The 18,307-nt window shown below is 35.5% G+C and overlaps 2 non-coding genes across 2 annotated transcripts; one reads left to right on the top strand and one right to left on the bottom strand.

The window, feature by feature from the left end:
• Positions 1–14,763: 14,763 nt before the first annotated feature.
• trnai-aau (transfer RNA isoleucine (anticodon AAU)) lies at positions 14,764–14,837 on the bottom strand. The gene has a single exon. It is a non-coding gene; the product is annotated as a tRNA-Ile (tRNA).
• Positions 14,838–16,761: 1,924 nt separating this feature from the next.
• trnat-ugu (transfer RNA threonine (anticodon UGU)) lies at positions 16,762–16,834 on the top strand. Its single transcript has one exon. It is a non-coding gene; the product is annotated as a tRNA-Thr (tRNA).
• The last annotated feature ends 1,473 nt before the right edge of the window (positions 16,835–18,307 follow it).

Below are 18,307 nucleotides of genomic sequence, written 5' to 3'. Positions count from 1 at the left end.
ACAACCTGCTGCCAATACAAAGCCTGGGTCACACACACACTCACACAGCAGGATAATAATAAGATTATTGCACCTGTGGAAGTGAGAGGTGTCCACATCCTCTAACTGTGTTTTTCTCACTGTAACATTATCAGGAAAATGTTTTTTTTTTAATTTTACATTATCAACTACATTATAATTGTTATGTATTTGTTTGAGATGTGCTCTTGTAATATTATGTACTTTTAGATTAAAAGTGACAGTTAATGTAGTCTACTATCAAGTATCTTTATTTGCTCTGGTTTGCAAACTTGACATTTCAAAAGGGTAAAAAAAATACAAATAAAAATAATAACAGAAAATACTTATGTAAGAACTTTTAGAAAATAAAAAACAGTAATATTTATTGAATTATGTCGATCAAAGTGTAATAAATGCAGTTTTTTAAAAAGGAAAATAATTCACTATAATGTACATTATACTGTTGTCATGTTTTTGCTCGCCTTCAAAAATTAAGAATTAAAAAACTAAACTTAAACATAATAGAAAAACACAATTTAAGAATTACATTTTTCATGTTTTTTTTTTGTGTAATGTCCCTTCATGCACAATTATCTTCCTCTTTCTCACTGTACTGTGTACAGACCCATGTGTGTGTAAATATCTCCTATTGTTTATTACCCTGTTTATTTATCTACTGCTGCTGAAACACTGTAAATTTCATCTTTGTGGGACAAATAAAGGTTATATTGTATTATCCTAAATGTAACGCTTAATGATAAATGATAAAAATAAACAGGTACACATACAGTCATTTACTTGGGCAAACAATGTAAAAAAAATCCTCTAAACTATTTACACATCTTAACTACAACTGTTAGTGTATAGAGGTACTGTTACTTTAACAGATGTCTTCATGTGTTAAACTTAAAATACACTGGTGTGTGTGTGTGTGTCCCTCTTTTCCAGCAGCATTTAAAGAAAAAACTGCAAACAGGGTCGATATAAAATATAAACACAGAAAGTAGAGAGAATATACAATTATTATTTTCAAAACTCATTTTATGACACATTTTTGGCATTCAATTAACAAAGTCTTCCACACTTGGTACATACAGTAAGTATGTGCAAAAAACAGGATCAGGGATAAAGCAAAACAAAAGAAAAATGACAATAACAGTATCAAAAATAGTAATAGTAGGAATAATAGCAACAAAAGTGTTAAACAGATAATCAAGAGAATATACAAACATTTACAAAATTGGTTGAACAGGAAGTCGTGTGAGGAAAGAAGACGAGTCTATGTTTGAAATAAAGTTTTTTAAACATTTCACAGGAATGTGAAAAGAAACCAGAGATTCCAGAGAAAACCCTGATAAAATCTAAAACATTGCATAGTGATCTTTTTAACATCAAGTCCACAAAGTTCCATGTTGGTTTGTATTCTGTTGCCCCTAACAACAGCACGGATCGTTTGGTTCTACTGATCCTGACGCGTCACCGTACCCCAACCATCATCATCGTAGTTTTCTGATGCTTGTTTCAGTTCAAAATGTTGGTCTACAGAAGATTTAGATGAAGAATTGTGAGCCTGTTTCTCTGTGGAGTCTTCATCACATGATGCTGGTTCTGTGTTAGCACGTCTCCTGGGTCGGCGGTTGGTTGGGTCAGGTCCTGACCTGGGACCTTTGAGTCATCGTTCTCTGTGTCCACTTTCCATCGTTTCTTTAATTCTGCTGTAACTGCAGCATTATGTCTGATTACTTCAGCAGAAACAAGTGTAAATTTGACCAAATAATCAGTCATTGATGAGTCTGACAAAGCTAGAGAGGAAATGTTTTTAGTTTCCACATCTGTATCATCAGCTAAGAGTTGGACTTGCTCTATCTTGTGCCTCTGGATGAGCTCTGAGATCTAAGTGTGTGCAGAGAACATGTTATACTGAGCTGATGACATCATCAATATCAAAGCCACGTTCATTCCTGGCGTGGCGTGTGGCGTCCACAGTGCTAGGTGTAACCATGTGAACTAGAAGCCCACTTCCTGTCATAGTTTTATTGTGATGGGCACGCTCTGCCTTTAAGCTCCTTTGCCCCTCCTCCTCACTCTTGATTGCTCAGCTGCTGCTGCTATGGCTGCTCTCACTGTGGTGTAGACCTGGTTGGCTTTTTGATTAAAAATAATCAGTTAAACAAACCATCCATCAAAAATAACCTGACAAATATCTTCATCTATAACCCCACCATCTCCCCACTCATCGGTGAGTCGATCCACGTTGTATTTTTATGCATTTTGTGTATTTGTGTCGTGCCAGACTCCATTGAAATTCCTGCTAAAATAAAAATAAGCTAGTATTAGCTCTGAAACACACATGGTCAGTCTGACCATTTGCACTTTTTATTTAAATAATCATTTTACCTTCTAATTTATTACCAAAGCTGAATTGTTTTTTAGACAGTATTATATTAAGATAATACTTTGCTTTTTGTAGTTTTGACCGGTTTTGACAATATCTGTTACTTTTTGAAATAAATGCCTAAGCGGCTATGTGGTTTTGAATAAGCTTTGACCTTTTGAATGAATTAGATATGTATTGTACAACAACAATGAATTATTTAAAGAATATGTTGAAGACATGCATGTTTATGATATGACTTAGCGTTACAGCTAATGATTTTGATTTAAAAGTGCACTTTATTTCTTTTTGAACTGTGAATGTATATAATGAAGCTTCAAATTGATTACGATTTATAGAATGTATTTATAACTATTTATTTAACAATGAGCAATTATTTAAGGGTGCTAAGGTTCATTTATTTTCTTCTTTAAAAGGTACTTGAGCTAATTTTATTAGCTTTTTGACTAATTGTTGTTGGCCTGGTTTCATAGGTCAGGTTTTTTTCTTAGTTCTGGATCACCTACCACTCTCAACCACTAGATGGCGAGCCACCACCCAACCACCGCTGCTGCATCGCAGTAGGAATATCTGATCTTTTTGTTTCCTCGGACACTCTGACCTAATATCTGGATTATACCCTGGGGATTTTTTTTTTTTTCATTTCTTTTTCCAATGCGAAAGAACTTTGTGGAACCCTTCACATGTCAACTCTGTGAAATCAAACAAACTGAACTGAGACACACTAAAGGAAACTAACTATGACTGCTGAATTCTGAAATAAGAAATTATTTCCTTTGTGTTTTGTAATTATATATTTGTTGTTGTTTATTGTCTATATCTAATTATTAATAGCAACTAAATAATATATATAAAATATATACTGACTCCAAATATTTTTAATATATATACTTACCTGAAATTATTTTGTCTGTCAATTATTCACACACTTTGGTTCAACAGGCGGACCTATTTCTGTTTACCTTTATTTGTAGTCAGTTCCTGAGCCCCTAGTGTGTTACATAGGGGAGGGGTGGGGGCTTGTCTGTTGGGGGGATCTTGGGGGAGCTGTTTCCTTGCTTGCTGTGGGGACTTTACTAAGATTGCAGTGCAAATCCGTACACACACACACACACACACACACACACACACACACACACACACACACACACACACACACACACACACACACACACACACACACACACACACACACACACAATATATTTTAATGAACTACATATGTATTACACATAGTAATTGTAATTGACATAAAACTGGAGAACCATGTTACAGTTCTAAGTCAATTATTAGAACTCAATTACAATTCAATTAAGATCACAACGGCCACAGAATTTAGCATTTACGATTATGTCATTATTGTAATTAATTATCAATAATGCATACTTATCAGTTATGCAAATACAATTATAACTGAGCCCAACCCTGTAGAGAACATTACTGTTGCATGCCTAGTATTAAAACACAGGCATAAAAGACAAGGAACCTAAACAAATTATTAGTTTAAAAAGTTAAAACGATGACTCATTAATTCAGATTAAACGTAATGCATCACATCATAGCCGATCAATCAGATTAATTGTAATGCATCACATCATAGCCAATCAATCAGATTAAATGTAATGCATCACATTATAGCCGACCAATCAGATTAAACGTAATGCATCACATCATAGCCGATCAATCAGATTAAATGTAATGCATCACATCATAGCAGATCAATCAGATTAAATGTAATGCATCACATTATAGCCGATCAGATTAAATGTAATGAATCACATCATAGCTGATCAATCAGATTAAACGTAATGCATCACATCATAGCTGATCAATCAGATTAAACGTAATGCATCACATCATAGCCGATCAATCAGATTAAATGTAATGCATCACATCATAGCCGATCAATCAGATTAAATGTAATGCATCACATCATAGCCGATCAGATTAAATGTAATGCATCACATCATAGCAGATCAATCAGATTAAATGTAATGCATCACATCATAGCCGATCAATCAGATAAACTGTAATGCATCACATCATAGCAGATCAATCAGATTAAATGTAATGCATCACATCATAGCCGATCAATCAGATTAAACGTAATGCATCACATCATAGCAGATCAATCAGATTAAATGTAATGCATCATATCATAGCCGATCAATCAGATTTAGCGTAATGCATCACATCATAGCCGATCAATCAGATTTAACGTAATGCATCACATCATAGCCGATCAATCAGATTAAACGTAATGTACGGCACCAAAACAGCGTTGAATGGAGGTTATTTTCTCAGTTTTAGAGTTCATAAATGTATCTATACTATATAACCTGAGAATTTATTGATTTTGATTTGAATTAATTAATGTTTTATTTTATTAATAATTGTACATTCTTACAAAGCTTTTATACAGATGCCTTTGTGGAAAATAAATAAAGTTGTAATTGTGGTAGATTTGGTCTCTTCCTTTTTAAGTTTCTACATGAGATGTTTATGTATGCAAGGGACCCGTACCAAGATTTATTACCAAAAATAAACATTGTACTTGAGTACAATTTAAATCAAGTAACATTAACTTCTTCTACTTTAGTAAATATATCAGCACTCTTTATACCTCAGTGTTTCACTTAGTGACCCGTGTAGTAGTGAGTAACGTACTTACTGTAAATAATCAGGCTGACAGACGAGTGATGAGAGATTCATGGAAAACAGAAAAAAAAGAAACAGGAGGAAAAATTAGTGAAAAGAGCTTTTGTGAATTTTTTTCTGTTTTTTGTGAATTTTTTTTTAAATGATCAAGATACTTGGAAATCTGACAGGAACATCCATCTTATGGCGACTCCTGCTGCACGCTCTGACTCTGTACCCATCACGATTATTTTCATCAGTCTGTTGATCGTATCTATAGCAACCAGGGGTGGAAAGAGAACAGAAAAAGTCTACTTAAGTAGAAGTACTGTTACTTTGATGACATTTTACTTAAGTCGAAGTAAAGTTACTAATCAAGTAAAAGTAAAAAGTTGATCATTTAAAATGTACTCAGAGTAAAAGTTCTCTCCCATGCAATAAAAAAGTACAAAAATGTGTATAAATATCAAACTAGGTTTTTTTTTATTATTATTATTATTAGAGAACATTTCAAAATAATGTGCATGAGAACAAGACATGGTGTGGCTAACCTGGATAAATAAAACAATTCAATGAGTTAAGTGTTTGTGTCAATACATCCAATGTGTCAGAGCATCTAATAAAACATTTTCTAGTAAGAAAACTATTCCTATCTTTAGGAATCTCTGAAAGCAAGAAATGCTGACAGTATGTTATATAAAGTCTATAAAACATTCTAGGTGGAATGTCAAAAACTTAGTTTGTATTTATGCATTTAAAACAAACTAATGAACAGATTACATTGATTATGCATAAATTGTGCATAAACATCAAAGAAAACATAAATAAAATGCTTATTGAAATGATGAGGTAATAGTGCTTGTGTCAGTGCAGACATTTACAGTAACAGAACCAAGCTCAGGGTAAGTGTTTCACCGCTTCAACAAAGTGGATGAAAGACGTACGATCCCTTATTCTAACGTAATATCTGAAAGCTATGATTTACACAGATGGCAGTAGAACCCATCTGGTGACTCTCCCACGATGGAACCTGGAAGTAGAACCCGTCTTGTGCCTCGTGCTGGTGTCCATGGACAGTCACATACTGACCAACTTGTAAATAAAAATAAAAAATGATTGTATTTCATATTTCTGACCACCATCTCTGTCTTTTAATGTAGAAAATTAAGTGATGGACATTTTCTGATATCAGCAAAAGCTAATGTTATCTCCCAAGAACAGCATGCTTTTATATCTGAAAACAAAATAGAATTTTGTTAATCTTACATTTCATCTTTTTAATCCCAGTGTGAAACCTAGATTAAGGAGTTTAGCCAACAAACAGTATTTCCTGTTTTTATTTTTCTCTAGAGTAAAAATCAGAAATGTTAAGTTTTGTTTAACAATCTTTAATATCACTTGTTTAGTATCATGTTAATGTTTTTATGTATTTACAATAAAGGTTTTATTTTAAACTTTAATGCTTATTTTGAGCTAAATAATTAAACTATTTTGTAAAGTCAAAATGTTTCTTTTCCTTCAATATTGTGAGTTCATCTTTTTATTCCCACTGTTGACTTTATGTGGAGAACGATGAAAAACTCAGACTTTCTCAAATTCAGCCAAACAAAATGTGGTTGCATTGGCTCGTATTGCAGAATAAAAAAACAGCAGCAACATAACAACAAATTTACATAACAACAAATGTTTGGTCGACTTATTTTTCTAAAACAAAGAGGAAATAGGTTTATTACTAAAAATGCCAGTAGGCTAAATGATTAGATAAATCAAACAAGTGATAATTCTGAATAAGATGTTTTCTTATGTGCTAACAGATTATTGTTATTTTTTTCCATTATATATTATTCCTCAACAGGTCAAATTCAGTTAAAAATTCCCTTGTAGGGCTAAACTGTATATGACATTACATTATGATGTTTTTTAAGTGTGGAGGAGTAGGGGGTACATGGCTTTAGGTTCAAAGTCTGAAGGTGTTTTCAACTGTGAAAAGTTTGGAAACCATTGTCCTATGGAATATTTTGGATTTTCATGCCCAGGGTTGCGAGTTCGAGTCCCCGTGAGCAGATTTTCTGTGTTTATTTTTTGCTCAACAATTTTTTCATTTGAAAAAGCCTTTACACAGGCCATTTTTATGAATTCACTTAGTTGATACAGTTTAATTTGGTTGTTGTAATGTAACTAGTGTATTCACTTACAAAGGTCCACAACTGTAACTGTAAAAGTGAAACTTACTGAAATAAAACTACAAACAAGTTGTCATCAGTCTAAAAAACAAAGCTACAAGTAGATGTGAAACTAAATAAAATAAACTCAAACCCTGTAGCAGTCATGTGACAAATCAATCAACAGTTTTTGTTGAGAAATATTATTATTATTCTGGATCAAGTGGAAACAGAAAATATAAAAAAAAAAAAGTTATATTTTTAATTTGTTTATAATGTAGGGAAGATATTTTATACATAAATGTAACTGAAGTCTAAAGCCACAAAAATGGCACCACTTTAAAAAGAAAATAGACTAATAAAAAACCTCTTTACATGGAGTATAAGACAAAAGAACAATGGAAATGTAACACTCTTGCTCCCTCTAATTCTTTGAGCAAGGCTCTGGGACTCTTTAATAAATAGTATTGAATTTTTAATTAGCCTATCCCAACCGCAGATTTATTAAGATAAAATAGAAACAGGAAAAACACATGCCCATTAAATATTTCACCACAAATAATAAATACCAAAAGTAGGGATTAATAATGCTTTATATCAAAGTTATTATTTTCTTTTTGAATTAACCAAGCATAAAAAAATCACTGTTTAGACAATCAAAGATTTAGGTAAGGTAAAAATAAAACACTCACAAAATGTGGACCCACTGTAATAAAATAAAACAAAATAAACCCTGAAAAAGCCAGCATATAAAAATAAAACAAGTTCAGGCCTGTATTTCAGGGTGTTCTCCTCCCCTCACTTCCACACTGATGGAAAATGGCGGATCTCCGTGGTGCATTCAAGGTCCAAACTCTCCACGTGGTGTTAGCTCCTCCAACGGTGAAAATCCTCTCTCCGACAGCAGCAGTCCACTTCACACCACACCACACCAGCCTAGTTTCTCCTCTCGTTTCCCGAGCAGGACAGGTGGATGGCTGATTGACGCCGTAGCACTGAATCACTCTGCTGGACAAGCTAAGCTAAATGCTAACAGGCTAATGTTCATCCGTCGGTCTGACGTACAACTCTCACACAGAGTCCGCTCAGTAGACTGTGTCGGGTTGACAATCTCACGTCCTCTTCTGTGTGGCTGGTCCTCTAAAACATGAACTCTTAACATGGACTTCCTTTTTTCTTTTCTCTCTCAACTTTATCTGCTCTGTCTCCTTTTCTTTCTCTTCTTTCTCCATTCCTCTTCTTCTCTCTACACCTTCCGTGGCTCTTCATTTCCTCCACAGCACCTCCTCTGGTCACTTTTGGTCACTACACATATACTCTTCAAACCAAACAAAACATATTCTTCTCCTTATACAATTGGTTTAGTTTACATACAAAAATAAACATTTCTTTTCAAGTAACAGAAAAATACACATGTTTTCAAATGTTCAGAGATTAATAAAACAAATAACCTCCTTAATCAGTGAACATCTTCTAACATTTATTAACACCCAAGCTTTTTTTTTTTACTGGGCTACAGAAACTTTGGACAGTTTAGAATCCTTAAATCTGTTAAAGAAAAGGACCACAAGTATTAAAAAAACTGTGATAGCAAATAAAATGATCTTTAAACTTTTGTTCCTAATGTATGTAATTGTGATCCGTCTATGTACAACAATGATAATACCTAATGCATTAATCTGACAAACTATAGTTATTAATCATGTTCCAAATGATATGAACCCAGAAAAGGTAGTGTCATCATCTCCTCCAACCAAACCTTATCTCCCAAAATAATACTCATATAAAGTACATCTTGAAAATACTAGTTAATTACAGTGTTTAAGTTGATTAAATTAAAGCAGAATTAAGTGTTTACAAGATAGAGGAATTATTTAAATTCAGAACTGAAATCAGAATAAACCAGCCACCTAATTCAGATTTAAGTTTAATTTGGAATTCAGTTTGCATTAAGAATTAAATGTTTACAAGATGATTTAACTTTTATTCTGAATTAAAGAGGAATTAAAGCTCAAATGTAAACGTGACCAGTGACAAAAAAAAAAAAAAAAAAAACTAAGCTGATTGAATAAATAAAAGTACTGAGTAATGACATCAGAGGAAATGTAAAATTATCCCCTAAAAATAATACTAAATGTCAGTACATTAAATTAATTTGTTCACACTGTATGTATACATGTACAACATAGGAAACAGTTTGTTGACATTACTTAAAAGTGAACGGTTGCCGTGGCAGCAAGATGAAAGAGAACCAAACAAAACTAAATCTTCAGTTGCTTTTCTCACTACAAGTGGTTCAGTAGTAAAATATCTCTGAGTGTCTTTGTATCAAAAAGTAAAACAAACATTTTTGTGAAGTTTGAAAGGTTAAATAGTAAAGACCTGAGTGAGGAATGGCTGCTACAGGTAAGACACAATTTACAGACATAATATTAATCTCCTAGGATGAAAGAACACTGTAGTCATTGAAGGAATCACTAGATTTTATTTCAATAAATAAATATATAAAAGTATGGATTATCCTTAGAAAATACATTAACTTTGGTTATAGTATTTTTAAAATATTTTCCTTCAAAAATAAGTTTAATATCTTATGTAGATGATACTGTTTGAAGTAGTTTGAGAGCTTTCAGAGCCAAAGGTGTGTGTATGTAATACATAAAATAAGGGTGTTTGACTTCAATATTTACAGAATATATGTGATATATCAGGAGGAGCTTCAGACTATTTGTTACTACTTAATATGTTTTTACTGTAAAAAGTAACATGGCTCATACTGTGAGTGTACCAACAGAAAATGAGGATGTCCTACACATGCAGTCAATGCAGAGACAGGACTTCACATATGAATCAGATTTACAGGCCTACTATTTTTATTTGAACCCAAACTTTAGAAGTGACAGAACAAGATGTGATTTCCATGTTTGTGTGGGTCTTAGTGTTGAAATAGTGAATGCATTGATGAGTGTGACAGACTAAATGTATTATAGAACTGGGATAACCCATATGAGAATCAACTGAAACTATTTATTATCAGAAATTAAGCTATTTCAAAAAAGTAAGCTGATAGGAGAGAAAAAGTTCAGAGTAATAATAAGCGCATCAATAGAAATGTAGTGTAAAAAATATCCAGCATGAGGTCGGCTACGGATTTCAATATGTATTTCAATAAATTAATGGCCATTTGACTAAAACTGATCATTTTAGTCAATTTCAAAGTGATAACACTGCAAAGGATGGATGAATATTTCTAGATCCTTCAAGTTCATTCTGTCTCTTCTATCCTTCAGGGGGAGCTGATTCTATGCTGATGTTACAGGTGAATGGAGGATTGTGGAACCACTCAGCTGTGACAGCAAACATGGTGAGAAATGAATGGATTGAAGTTTGGTTGCTGACGTCCATGTGGATGTGGATGGACAGCCACTGTTCTTTCTAGGAACACATTTAAAAACAAATGTGTGTTTGGTTCCTTCTCTGTGTTTAATCTCTAACTGTTCTACAGGACTCTGGAAGCCAGAACAAAGTGACACCTCAACATTCTCAGGACGATGAAGCTCAGCCACAACAAAGAAACAAATCTAAGAAAAAAACTTCAGAGCAAAGAGTTCAACAGCAGAGCCAAGCTGGAGTTAAAGCTAAACATACATGTGACCAGTGTGGAAAGGACTTTACCTGGAAATCAAACCTCACTCTACATCAAAGAATCCATTCTGGAGAAAAACTCTTCATCTGTGACGAGTGTGGAAAAGCTTTTGCTCGGAAGGATCACCTGAAGACCCATCAGCTTGTTCACGGTGGAGAGAAACCTCACACTTGTGATGAATGTGGAAAGACTTTTAATGTATCTGGAAACCTCAGTCAACATCTCCTCATTCATCGTGGAATCAAAGCTCACAGATGTGAACAGTGTGGAAAAACCTTCACACACAGATCAAATTTAACGAGGCACATGCAGACTCACTCCAGAACAGTGTTGTATCGCTGTGACCACTGTGGGAAAATATATAAACAGAAACAAACCCTCATCCACCACCTGAGATCTCACACTGGACATGAAGTGTGTCCCTGTGACCAGTGTGACAAAGTTTTTACAACACATAAAGATTTAAAACGTCACCAAAGCAGCCACTCATCAGAAAGACCTCATAAATGTGACACATGTGGAAAATCTTACAAGTGGAAATCTGACCTTAATCACCACCAACAAGTTCATGAGAAGAATGTTTTCAGATGTGACGAGTGTGGGAAGACCTTCAGCACTTCATCTGTTCTCCACTCACATCTCTGTGTGGATGGAGACATGGAGCAGGAATCATCTTCAGATCCCAGCGACACACGGATGGTGACGACACCTTCTGGTTCCAGTGTTGGACTGAAGAACCCAGAGATCAGGCTGCACAGGATTCCAACATAAACCTGCTGTCAGCTGGAAAATGGACACCGACAGTTCAGGAAGTTGTTGATCTGGTCTGGTTGAATAAATAAATGTGACACATTGATTCCAGTGCTGATTGTTTTTTTACACTGATTTTATTCCTTTGAATCATCACTGAAAGTGTACAAATATCAGGTAATTTAAAAGAAAATATCATGAAAATTTCTTTACTTTGTGTGACAATTTTGAAAGTGTGTAACAAGTTTTATTGTGTGTATTTAATCAAAATCATAAAGATGAGACAATGAATGTATTAACAGCAGCAATGGTCTGACAACAGGATGCTGAAAATTGATTACTATAATGTAGGAAATGATTTTTTTCTGGAGGGAAGCTATCTACATCAAATATTTAGTTTATATTAATATTGTTTCTTGTATTAATGATTATTTTTTGTGTTTGCTTTGTACAGGAGGAATAGTTCATTCAACTGTAAGTTTTAATAATTAAAATGCATTTACAGGAAGAGAGAGAGTGATTTTAGTCTTAGATTATCACAAAGGTCAGAGGTCATGATAACCACAAAGAACACATACATCTTTTAGAAAGAAAAACACAGTCAAAAGGTTTTTCTAATAGATTGTAAACAGTTCTTAGCATGTTCTGTAAGAAGATGATTTGACGATTAGAAGAAGAAGAATTCTCTTCAGAATCCACCAACATGTAGGAAAAGCTTGTCCATCAGGAAGAACAGTTTCACTGTGTTGACCAGCGTTCCTGGTTTACTCCTTCAAAGTAACTAAATACTCTTGTTCTGTTGAGCAGCTACACTGTGTTGCCTTGTTAAAACAACTACAAGCTTTTATATACTTTTATCATTCAACATGACTTTAACCTAATAATTTAAAGTCACATTTTTACCAGAAACACAATATTTATTACTGTAATGAATAGACAAATATAAATAAGGACAACTGTACTTTGAATTACCAGTGAGAGAACAGGACACGTGCTGGGTGGTGGTGTGTATTAAGTGTTGGTTTTGACCTAAAGGGTGAAAGTTCTGTGATGTGGTCGTACGTACGTGCTATGAATTCTTTGATAGATTAGACACTTACACAAATTAATTTCATTATCAGAGTGTTGTACTGATGTAGGTATAATAAATACTATCTACAGTCATTAGAACCTCTTACAAAGTCCAGCAGAAGAGCTCACCTACTACAGGGTCAGCCTTCTATGAGGCACAGTCCTGCCATGCCCCTCCCTCATCCTGACGGGATCCACCAAACAAAGAACATAGGGAGATGTTTGTATGAATATTCATAAACTACTATCTAACTGCTCCCTGGGTGTCTGTAGTTAGCAGCCCACTGCTACCCCTCTGGGAAAATGGTTCAAAATACAGAGAAGAATTTCACTATGGTGATCAATAAAGATACATTATTTTATTTATTATTTTCTACCTGTCAGTTGATTATCCAGATGTGTCGCTGGTTTGGCTGGTCCTGAGCTCTACGTCTGGTGTCAGCAGTGAAAGTGTGGAGATGTTATCTCTGTGTGGCTACCGTTAGCTGGAGGTTAGCTGTGGGCTACATGGTGCTGTGGTGGACATCTGATGGTGGCTCAGAGTGGGAGTTGTTGTGCTAGAATGTTCTCCTGTGCATCAGGACTTTAGGCCTGTCTGAGGGAATGGGTGAGGAAGCTCCTGTTACGGTCCGGTGTGGACCCAAATGCAGAGAGAGAAGGAGGCAGGATCTAAGCATAACGTTCCTGGAACCAGTCCATGTCTTTATTCTCCAAAACAAAACAAAACTTAAATCCAAAAGGGCAGGAGGAACAGGGAACAAAGACCAGACGCAGCAGGACACGATGAGGGCCGACAGCATACACACACATTAACAATGATCCCACAGTCATACTGTGACCAAGCACTCAGTTAAATAGTGGAGGAGGCTTGATTGGGAATGGACCACACCTGGGTGAAAACATGAGGGAGCTAATCAGTCACCAACCAAGCATACAGACATCACTGGGGGGTGGAGCCACAAACAGGAACACCTGAAACACAGACAAGAGTTGAACACATGACTAGACTCAAACCAAATAAACAAAGACACAGAATAACTTAAAGAGAACCCCAAAGGATAAATAATTAACAGAACATGACAGCTCTATACTCATACACATGACTTATTTACCTGTGATGTACCATGGTGATAATTGATAGTGTAACTCTTGCTTGTTTAAAAGTAGCAACAGTAGAACTATATTTGTGTGTAAATATTACTCATGTTAATGTGTATTAATAGTAGGCTAGGCTAACGTTGCATTGCTATTCCATTTCAATACTTATATTATGAAGCTATAGACTGGTCATATTATATGGCATATGTTCAGGTTCTAATGTCATGTAGACTACACAACAATTAGGCTACATTAAAACAATCTGCTCTGTTTTAACAGCACATCAGCCCTTGTCCTTAATATCAGCTAATGTATAAAGTCATTTAGTATTGTTTTGTCCTTGTTATCTCTAGCATCTGTCCAGGTTAGCAGTAGTTTTAATTTAGAGTTCAGTAAAACTTACTTTGTCAAAACAAGCACAGTTGTAGCTATAGTGTGCTAATATATGTACATGTTTGATCATTAAAAATAGGCTACATTATTATTAGTCTATGAGTTTTTATTACATACAATGGTTAGATCATTTCACAGACAGTTTTCATTTCATGTCTATTGTGACCTTTCTCATTGTTTTGGATAAACAGAGTCCATGATTTATTCACTACATTGTAAGACAATGATTTGGATGAAAGTATAACCTACATTCTGCAGCTCCATCACAACTGTGGATACAAAATGATGGTTGGACACCTGAATACACAAGGCATACACATACAAAGTAAGTATTATTAGTATTTAACCTAAATTGTTCTGGGATTATTCATCAATAAATTGGTATTTGTCCTACTTGCTGATTTATTAAGATGTCAAAAAGAAGCTTCTTTACTGACAGTCATTCTAGATTTTTGGCTATTTGTGAATTTTCTTCCAGGTTTGGGAATGATTAACAGTTTAGATATTCTTTATCTGTGTTTATTATATACATATTCATACCTTGTCCTTTCTGACTCATACACTAACATTTACAACACATGAAAGCAGGTTTATGGTCCTTGATTAATATCTGGTCAGTATGGGGTTTGAACCCATGACCTTGGCGTTATTAGCACCACGCTCTGACCAGCTGAGCTAACTGGCCTATGAAGCTGCAAAAATGTGTAAAAATATGGTTGAGTTAAAACGATCACGGTTCTAAACACCTAGAAAGTTGGCAGTAGAAAATTCAGCAGTACTCATCCCTTAGCTTAAAGCTGCAGTATGTATTTTTTTTTTTATGTTATTTGGTCAAAAATCCATAATCATCTTTGAGCATATTGTAATCCAAAGTGTTCTGAGTAGACAGTGAATCTCTTCTTCTTCTCCAGGCTCTGAAAATGAAGTTTATCAATACAGAATGGATGTCAGCCAATCAGAGTTCTTTCTAACAATGGGGCCATCCAATGAGCTGTTTTAAGCATTACTATTGGCTGCTTGAGCTGCTCGTCAAAAGTCAGTGTGTTCTTGATCTGAGAGTAGATAAAGTCTCATGGCTTTATATTCCAGCAGAAATCTCTAACGTGACTTTTGTCAAATCAAGAGGAAAAATGAAGACTGAGGTGGAGAAGCAACAGAATAAAGGCACAAACATGTTCATGAGGAACAGAGTCACAGAGGTTCCTCTGACTCTGTGTGTGTGGTGGACTTCACTTGATCTGCTTTCAGTCCGTGCACAGTCTGCCCTGAGTCAGAGAGAGAGTGACAACAAACGAGATAAATAGCTTGTAAAACTAAGAGAAACATTATCTAAGGTGGAGACAGAGAACAGACACATTTCATCTGCAGTGTGGAGTGTGTCTGCTCTGATCAGCTGTGGCTCTGAGCCTCTTACTGTCCTCACAGCAGTGAGTGATACATGCTTTTATGTCTCTAAAACATCAGAAAACTCTCCAATAACACAAGATAAAGTCTCTACATTTGTTACTAGTCTCTATGGAGAAAACAGTCACAAAGAGTTCCACAGTTGTGTGTGTGTGTGTGTATGCAAGAGTTCACAAGAAGTCTGTTGAGTTTTTCAGGAGGGGAGGGGGGAGTGTGGAGCGTCTCATGATTCTACATACTGCAGCTTTAAAGCATGATATAACAACTGTAGCACAACTAGCATGTGGTTAAGATACATGTGTGTTTGTTGAGAGCTGACTGAACAAAGGCTCTTGATTGGTAGCCTTTGAAATTGGTAAAAAAAATTAGGATTTGATGAAGGAGTTGGAATTCCCTCTAAACTGAGGACCAAGATAAGACCACACACTATCATTACTGTTGTTGACATTAAGATTGAACTGTAAGAGAAAAAAGATACAGCATGAGAGGGATTTTTAGAGCCTTTTGAATGATAATCTTTGTAAAATGCCTAGTCAGCTGATTGAGGCTGTGTGTGTCAGACACTTTCTGTATCCACGGACCAATCAGATCATTCATTCATTCATTATACACTTTCATTATACACTGTGGTGACGCTGACAGCCTCAGCAGGAACATACAGCAGTTGTGCTGTTATACACAAAGTGTGGGGGTCCTTTCTCACCCCTGTCACAGGAGCGTGCACGTAGCCAGGCTGACATCACCTGGGTTAAGAGAGTGAGTTGATATCTCAGTTCATAGTGCAGCTGCTCACTGACAGAGAATGTTTGGTTAGGTGAAACCCGCTAACGGAGATAAATCCAGGATATACGTATCCAGCTTTATAGTACAGGCCCACAGAGCTACACATCTTTAAACTACAGATGATCAGTGTGTGTGTGTGTGTGTTTTCTCACCCTGCAGCATCTGTAGCTTCAAACCCTCCATGAGTGGCTCTGATTGGCTGCAGGCAGCTCAGAACTACATGAAGGCTCTGCAGTATTCTTTAACACAAGGGTTCTCAACCTGGGGGTCAGGACCCCATTTGGGATCAGGAAACACTGTGAGGGGGAAGATGACTAGATACTATGGCACAAATAATACTAAACTTCCTCAATAACAGCACTGATCTTATCATAGCTATCACACACACGCACGCACGCACACACGCACACACACACACACAGGGCCTCATAGCTCAGAGGTTAGAGCACTGGTCTTGTAAACCAGGGGTCGTGAGTTCAATTCTCACTGAGGCCTTCACTCACTGTTACCTACTGGGGGTGGGGCTAATGGTTTTGTTCACACCCTTTAACTGCTCAAGGATTGGTTTAAATGGAAAGCGTCACTTTCCAAGTGAGCTGAAGTGTCTCCATGGTAACTCCCAGCTGTGACAGCAGGGGGCGTGGTCTCCTTCAGTCCCTGCTGCACATATCTGACCAAAGCGTTTCTTCATCATCTTCATCATCACACACTTCTGTGGTAACGTGGAAGTTGACTTTTATTCTGAAGGACAGGACACACAGCTGTTCTTACTGAGCTGCAGGGTTGGACTCAATTACATTTTCAATTACCCATGTTCAATTACAATTCATTTATAATAATGTTTTAGCCTCAGGAACTCAATTACATTTATGTTCTTAATTACTATTGTTTAATTACAATTAATCACAATTACTGAGCCTAAAATAAATAACCTAATAAAAGTTAACCTTTCTGTTAGCATCTCTAATGCTAACAGGTCCTAAATCAGCTGTAAAATACACTATAACATCTCATTTATTTCCTATCTATTGATTACCTTGTCAGGATTCATAATCAATGAAAATATAGGTTTTAATATTTTTGGTGTGAAAGTCTGAGCATTTTTTACCCCTAGATTAATTTTTTTTAAATAGTAAAATGTGGGACAGTTTGATATGAAACATATTTTATTAATTATTAACTACATATGTGTAGAACTACTGTACATAGAACTGTAACATGGTTCCACAGTTTAGCGCTAAATCATTATTGAGAATTTTTATAGAATTTTCATGGCAATTACAATTACAATGTCAATTATCTATTAACTAATTTCTAATTTAAATACAATTAAAACAGCAACATATTTTTAAAATTATAATTATAATTATGTCATAATTGAAATGAATTATCAATTACAGAATTAGAATTGACCCACACCCTGCAGAGCTTCATGTGGGTCAGAAATGACTCGTATAATTTAACTATAATATTTAGTGGGAACCTTTGAAATGTTTGTTATTTAGAACATATTTACAGTTGCTCAGGTAGTACAGGGGTAGTCTTCTTATCCAGAGGTCTTCTTCTGATCACACTGCTATGTGCCAAAGTGTCTTTGAGCAAGATGTTTTAATGGTTGACTGGTGCCTTGCATGGGAGCTCTGTCCATTTCAAGTCCTTTTACCTGAAAGCTGGGATTTATGACTGTTTGATGATTTACTGCTAAAATGGTTCTAAAGATGGTGCAGGTGGGACCAGATGAGAAGAATGAGGATATTATTGGTTCTTATGCTGAGTCTGAAACTGCTTATGAGGACGACGACCCAGTTTATGTGTTTCATAAAGTTCTATAAAGGAATGAGAATCTTTCCACTCATCATAGAACAAGAAGCTTCCCAGGACCAACATCTGGATCCACAGTAGTTTCACCAAAACATTCCTGGGATATGTTCAATATAACTGAGGCGGTTCTAAAATGCACCAACTTGG

Source organism: Gouania willdenowi, unplaced genomic scaffold, assembly GCF_900634775.1.
Source record: "Gouania willdenowi unplaced genomic scaffold, fGouWil2.1 scaffold_5_arrow_ctg1, whole genome shotgun sequence".
In the NCBI taxonomy this organism is placed as follows: domain Eukaryota; kingdom Metazoa; phylum Chordata; class Actinopteri; order Blenniiformes; family Gobiesocidae; genus Gouania; species Gouania willdenowi.
The sequence above is the reverse complement of the archived record's forward strand: the minus strand, read 5'-3'. Positions and strand labels throughout refer to the sequence as shown.